Raw genomic sequence first — 6756 nt, forward strand, 5'->3', positions numbered from 1 at the left:
TTATTCCCCGGCCAAAGGTCGGATACTTTTCTCACAGGCCTCGTAGAGGAGAAGGAATTATGTTTGAAGGGAAGGTGAAACATGGAACACAAGGAAAGTGATGCAAAAGAAAGTAAAGTGAGGGAATAAAAATCACATTAAAATCCCAGGTCGGAATGGTAGGCAGTCAGAGAGAATGACTAATCGAAAAGGAACGTATGAACATAGTAAGGATAGATGAATTTCATGTTATTGGGAAAAAACAAAGATAGGGGACAAGGCTGCCCAATAACCCAAGATAGAGGGAACCAAAGACCCATGGTCAAAAAACCAGGGAAGAAACTCTGGTACCTGAGACACAGGGGTTTGATCTGCAGGAAATCCCCAACTTGTAGATTAACTGCACGATGCTTTCCATTTACGCCTATAAACACCCACTGATGAAGAGTGAATGGAACAAGCTAAAAGAAAGCTACCTGTAGGTATAAACCGGATCTCTTCGACTAGGACTGAATAAGAGCCAATCGTGAAGACAAATGATGTGAATGTCAGGATGGAGTACCAGCAAATGAAGTGGACGAAAAAGGACAGGATACAAAGGAAAAGGCTGTGGAGGTAAAAGTTGGAGCTGGAGAAGTCGCGGAAATCACGGTTGAGCTGCCCATAACGGAGCAATAAGAAGGACCTAACACAGAATGGTAGGGATGAGGAAAATCACCTATGGAAGTAAGAGGATGAGTTGATGAAGATACAAGAACCTGTGGGACAAATCCCAGCCAAAGGCATCAAAGCCCTAGCTAGAAGAGGAGGTACTGGATATCAAATAGAGGTAATGGGAAGTTAAGAGATGTAGTAAAGGGATCTACATGGGGAGAATCCCATGTAACACAAAACCATCAGAAAACACAAGAATTGAGAGACCAATCTGAAGGATAAAATGTGTCAGGACGAGAAAAATAAACTGTGATCCGAGCAAGAGCACCCAGAACATGACATGCAAGGATATGAATATTGTGCGAGGGGGTCCAAATGAGCAGATGTAATATGTGCAAAAAAGAGGAAGTGCAAATGAGTGCTACCCACAGGAGCGTCATCCCCAAAAAGGGGGACAAGGGAAGAAAAGAAACAGTTTGTAAAACCCTATTACTAAGAGAAAGGAAAACAAACAGCAGTGTGACACCATACTAACCCAAAAGCAAAGAAGCCACGTGAGAAGGGAATGAACTGAAGATGGCAAAAAACTCCAACATGGAGGGAAGAGAGAGGAGGTATCCCCTGACGAAACAGAAATGTAAACAGAGCACCAAATACAGGGAAACATAAAACATTAAATGCTGGAAGAAATCTGTCTGAAGTTAAACTATAGTAAAATTGAAAGCCCATAGAAGGGAAAGCTTGCAAGTACCCAAACTCAAAAGAGATAAAAGGAACAGCACAGACAATAATATTCTACAAAATGTGTCTGAAAATGTGTAAAGGAAGTCTTGCAGGTACACCGTTTTCTTCCCATATTAATATGTTGACTAATTCATTTTGTTTTTCTTTATAGTTTATCGTTTTCTAGTTACTTTTGTTTCATTTCTACTTTATAATTATTACCATTCATTTCATTTGGTTTATAATTTATTCTTCGTTTTGTTTTTCTTTATTGTTTATACTTTTTACAGTTACTTTCACTTAATCTCTCCTTTATACTTCTTACCATTAATTTTGTCTTGTTTATAATTTATCCTTTGTACCAGTAATTTAAATTCATGTGTTGGTCCCTGGGAGCCGTGGTCTGCTGTATCTGCTTCCACTATTGCTCACCTTCCCAAACTAACGTCTGAACCCATTTTCCAATGTCCTAAAATTGTCAGTTCTTCCTCATCTTATCATGGAATGCCTTCCATACTTCTATTGCTGTACCCACACAGACTTCTCCCATTATTGTGCCTATTTAATGTTCAGTTTTGTTTTGCTTTTCATTCTTAGGATATCCTCGATTCTGTACTGTTCGATTAGGCTTAACTAGTTTCATTCTTTTCAATTTCACTGTAGTTCTAGTTTAGATTTCCTTGTTATTTCTGTTCACCATCTTGTTTGAATCGGCTTCATTACTGTATTATTTATTAACGAGTTAATATCTACTTAGGCTCCAGTTTTTCTTCACCACTACATCATATAGGATTCATTCCAATTCGTGTTTATCCTCCAGTAGACTGCATGTTACAAGGGTTGGCCTCTTTCTTTGGTTCTCGCTCATAATTCCTCCTGTAGAAGCCGACCCTGTTTGGATGGACGGAGATCTTGATAGCCTTTTTCCACCACCGGATTTCAAATGATTGGTTCTTCATTTCTCTTATGTAGTCTCTATTCCCAATATGTAGATTCTATGTTCTTCTCGTACATTTATAATGGCTTTCATTCACATTACTCCATGGACAGTTTCTGCTTTATTTCGTAAGAATTTCAATCATCCCATGTCCAGACTTTCGCCAGGCTTTGCCTCATGCTTCATGGACAACCATTTGCTATACAATCCATCAACTTTGGAAAGATAAGAAGTTTTACAATTTTATTGTTAATATTATAATCTGTAATGATTTGAATTTCATAACATATGCTTATTAGATTAGTTAATACAAAGTTACATTACAATTTGTAATTTGTCTTCATTGTTTTTTGTTACTTTTATATTATCATTTCTATTTCATTTCATTAATAATCTTTTTCTTTACTTGGTTTGGGTGGAACCCTTGAATTGGGGGTCGACCCGGCGTGGGTTTTTTGCACTAGCGGCATGTGAGATAGCACTAGTCGTAGGCATGACCCCCAAAGTGGTAACATTAGCATCAGAATGCAACTGGAATAAGCTGGGATTAATGTAGGCAAATTTCAAACTTCAGAAAATCTGGAAGTTATAATAAATGAATACCATCTCGTGAGTATACTAATATGAATGTGAAACAATAAAGAATGACAAAAAAACATCTAAGTACAAGAACTGCTAAACAAGAAGTGATAGTTCGGTAGAGGCGCATAAAGAGAGTCACATGCATCATGTAAGTGTACTATGCTCCTATTAGTGGAGAGGTGACACATGATGATTTACATGAGAGACACATTGGAATCACTTGATTACAACAGGGGGGAGCAGAAGGCTTGTGGCATGCAAAAATAAAAAGTTTGCATACAGGGGGCAGCAATGAATGAGGATAGCTAATCTTGTAAACAGAGGGAAGTACTGTATCGGAATTTAGGACATTGGAAAATGGGTTCAGACGTTAGTTGGGCAAAGTGAGCAATAGTGGAAGCAGATACAGCAGACCATGGGCTCCCAGGGACCAACACATGAATTTAAATATAAGTCTCCATGTAAAGAATAGACTACATTAAAATGATTTGATGCAAGTGGATATACTGCCACTGTTTTTCATTTATCCAAGTTTTTTATTATCTTTACCAAATAAAATTATCATCAAATTCAATAAGTTTAGTGATTGTTTAATACAATAGGAGATTGCAAAATACTGTGATGACTCAAATCTTTATTGAATATATCATTTTAATGTTTATTGTATTCAAACTTCAAACAACAGATATAAATAAATTGTCTAACTGGCTGATTATTATTTAATTATCAATTAATTTGATTCACAGAAGGGCAGTGTGGGATTACTGCATATTTGAAAAACAAATAATTGCAATCATTTGTTGTTGTTTTTGTCAACACTAGCGATTCTTCTGCCAAGCAGAAAATGTCCAAAAAAACTTGTTGAAAAATACAGTTTTCTAAAAAAATATATTGTTTTTGGCCAAATGGAGACCTTCAGGCCTATCATATGAATTAATTGGTATTTCAAAAATTACTTTTAAAAACAAAGAAAAAATTAATACCATGTTAGAACAATGCCACTTTGTTTTCTTTTTTGTTTGTATAGATTGTAGAGGTGTGGTGTAATAATCAATTAACCAAGTGTAATAAAACTATGAACCCAAATACTACTAATCTCCAAGCTCTAAACAGAAGTACCTTTAAAATCTGAAATTATTTAACCATTTTTTTATACCACATTAAAAAAATCAGCAAATTCGCACAAAGAATAACTGAACAGTACAAAAACAAATATATTTCATTAATTTTTGAAAATTCAGATTTTAAGTATTCATATTAAATGCAATTTGATTCTTAATACAGATGAAACTCAACCACTAATAATATAGATGTGATTTCTGAATGTTGTTCATATATTACAATAATATTTAGTTTGTGTCTGTCCTGAAATTGTACATGCGATTAACAGATGCAATAAGGCAGATGTAAATATACATTACTGTCTTTAGTAAACACTTTGTATAACAACATATTAAAGCTTATCAAAATTTTTAAAGAGGTCTAAAGTTAGGTTTTAGAATAACATTGTAAATTTATTTATTGATAGTATTAAGAATGGTACAGTTTAGCCCTAATTAAACTAAAGTGAAAAACATACACAAGTTACAGTGTTAATATATATCTTTATCAAATATAGGCTGTACTTAATAAAGACTTAACAAATACCAATTTGACCGTAAATGTTTTGCAGATCTCTGCTAGTTTATAAATAATCAGTATTTCCATTAATGAGAGCAAGTCATGCACAGTTTTCAAAGCCAAAACACTGTTGAAAAAATAAGTTATTGCCTATACAAAACAAGGAAGTTAAGAATGAAACTGAAACAATCAGTTATTCTTTGAAATCATATTCATATTTATTACAACCAAGTTAATCTATAGTAACAAGTCTTACAATGTACACTAAGGAGAAATATAACCTTTGAGAAGGCTTAAGCCCTAAGAGATATACCTGCAAAGATTGAACCGATAAACATTATGGATAAAACATCTCACAAGCAGATCTTAAACATTACCAAATTATTATACATTAATTATCCTATCCCATTTTGTAATAAGATTACAGGTTTAAAGAATAAACAATCTATTTGCATATTTACAGGGGACAAAATAGTTTGGTGGATTCGATTAGCAGAAACTGCTAATAAATACTGAATTGCATTAGCAATTAGCAACTACTGCTTAGCATCTTTTTAACATTAATCAGTTTAACACATAATGGCAACTAAATCCAGCACTAAAAGTCTTAACTCTTTGTAAAGACATCCACTAATGAAAAAAAGAGGTAAATGGTATGTTTTTATTCTAATAACACTTTTATTCAGCTTCAAACTCTAATATTTAATTGTACCATACATGGCATTTCATGAACAAAATAGTTCATAGTATATAATGTAAAACTTCAAAACTGCAAGAAATACCAAACACCTCAGCTGTCACAAAATAATGCAAAAATGGATTAACCAGAGAAAGAAGTGACTTGAAGATATTGAAACTGAACAATCATTTCTCAAATTAATCTAGTTTATTCTTTTTTTTCGTGAGATCTCTTCACTCTCTTCACAACATGGTCTCTTGGCTTTTTGAAAAAGAAAATGTCTAGTGACTTTCAGCAGTAATTACCCCTCTCACCATGGGCATCCTTTACTGTGCATGTCACAAGATTATTAGTCAGTTACATTAAAAATTTAATTAAACTACGTTTTATTTGTTCTTGTTATACCAATTAGTTTAGCATAAAATCATAGCTAATAATTTTTAATTTTGATAGTATATAAGTTATAATTTCTTAATTTTATAAGGCAATTTTCCCCTAGCGTGAGAAATGAGACATTTTTTCTCTATTCATTCCCTCTTCTGTAATTTATTTATCACCACTTCAAAAAGTACGAAATTTAACGTAAATTACATATTATAATATTGTTATCACTCAGTTAAGGTTAGATTAAGTAAAATAAATAATAATATAATATAAAATTTTCATGAGGCACACACACACACAAGCAGTTTGGAGTAGCTCGTGGGTAATGTAATTCGATAGTATAACATGAGCCTCACATTCCCCAAGTGTTTTACAACTTATATTATAATGGCTCAAATAGTACTAATAGTTAGACATGGTTCAAAGGGCAATAAAACATTCAAATTTAAGTATAAATAGATGTATACTGTTACAAGTTTAAAGCTATTTAGAATAAACAAATGTAGTTTCATGTTACAATTTGAAGTCATTCTAGAAAGAAACAAAGGATAATGTTGATTTATTTTTCAGAGGTTGGTAAAATCTTGTATAGAGTTAGCGTATAGAAAATAATAGCAAATAAAATAAAAAGTTTTAGTGCCAAAAAATGTTTGAAATGTATTTAGGAGATTCTAGAGATTACACAAATGACTTTTGAGGTTTTTTAGATGAAAAAAGTATTTTCAATTTTAAAATGAAAATCAGACTGGTAAAAAAAAGGCTTGATATATTCACTGACAATTCTTTAGTAAAAATACTTCATTAAAAACAGATTTTGTGTACAAGTGATTTGTAATGTTTACTAAAAAGTCTGTTATAGTATTAAAACTATATATAAGTAAAAATGGTCATGGAGCCTTTATTGAGAGAGTTCATAACTGGCTCAATGCAAAATCACAGTAAATGTACAGTGCATGTACTTGTAGGTGCATATTCTAGTCTAATTGGCTAGGATGCAGGCACCAACTAGGCGCATTTAAAACATCAGGAACAGACTAATACAAAATCGATGACGAGGAACCCACTTTGAGACTAATAATGGCTGGAGACGGCTTGAATGGGTAATGAAGAAAAACTTTAATATAAGTTTAACATAACAGCAAATGTACAACGTTTCGACAAAGGTTTTTCCTGGTGCTGACTAAAACCTTTCGAAATG

At 33.1% G+C, this 6756-nt stretch overlaps 1 protein-coding gene across 2 annotated transcripts in view; it reads right to left on the reverse strand.

Moving 5' to 3' along the window:
• The window catches only part of LOC106458996 (tRNA-dihydrouridine(20a/20b) synthase [NAD(P)+]-like), a 79451-nt gene that overhangs the window by 41107 nt on the left and 31588 nt on the right, over nucleotides 1-6756 (reverse strand). The gene's annotated exons all lie outside the window — the stretch shown is intronic.

The sequence above is a fragment of the Limulus polyphemus genome, unplaced genomic scaffold (genome assembly GCF_000517525.1).
Source record: "Limulus polyphemus unplaced genomic scaffold, Limulus_polyphemus-2.1.2 Scaffold543, whole genome shotgun sequence".
Taxonomy (NCBI): domain Eukaryota; kingdom Metazoa; phylum Arthropoda; class Merostomata; order Xiphosura; family Limulidae; genus Limulus; species Limulus polyphemus.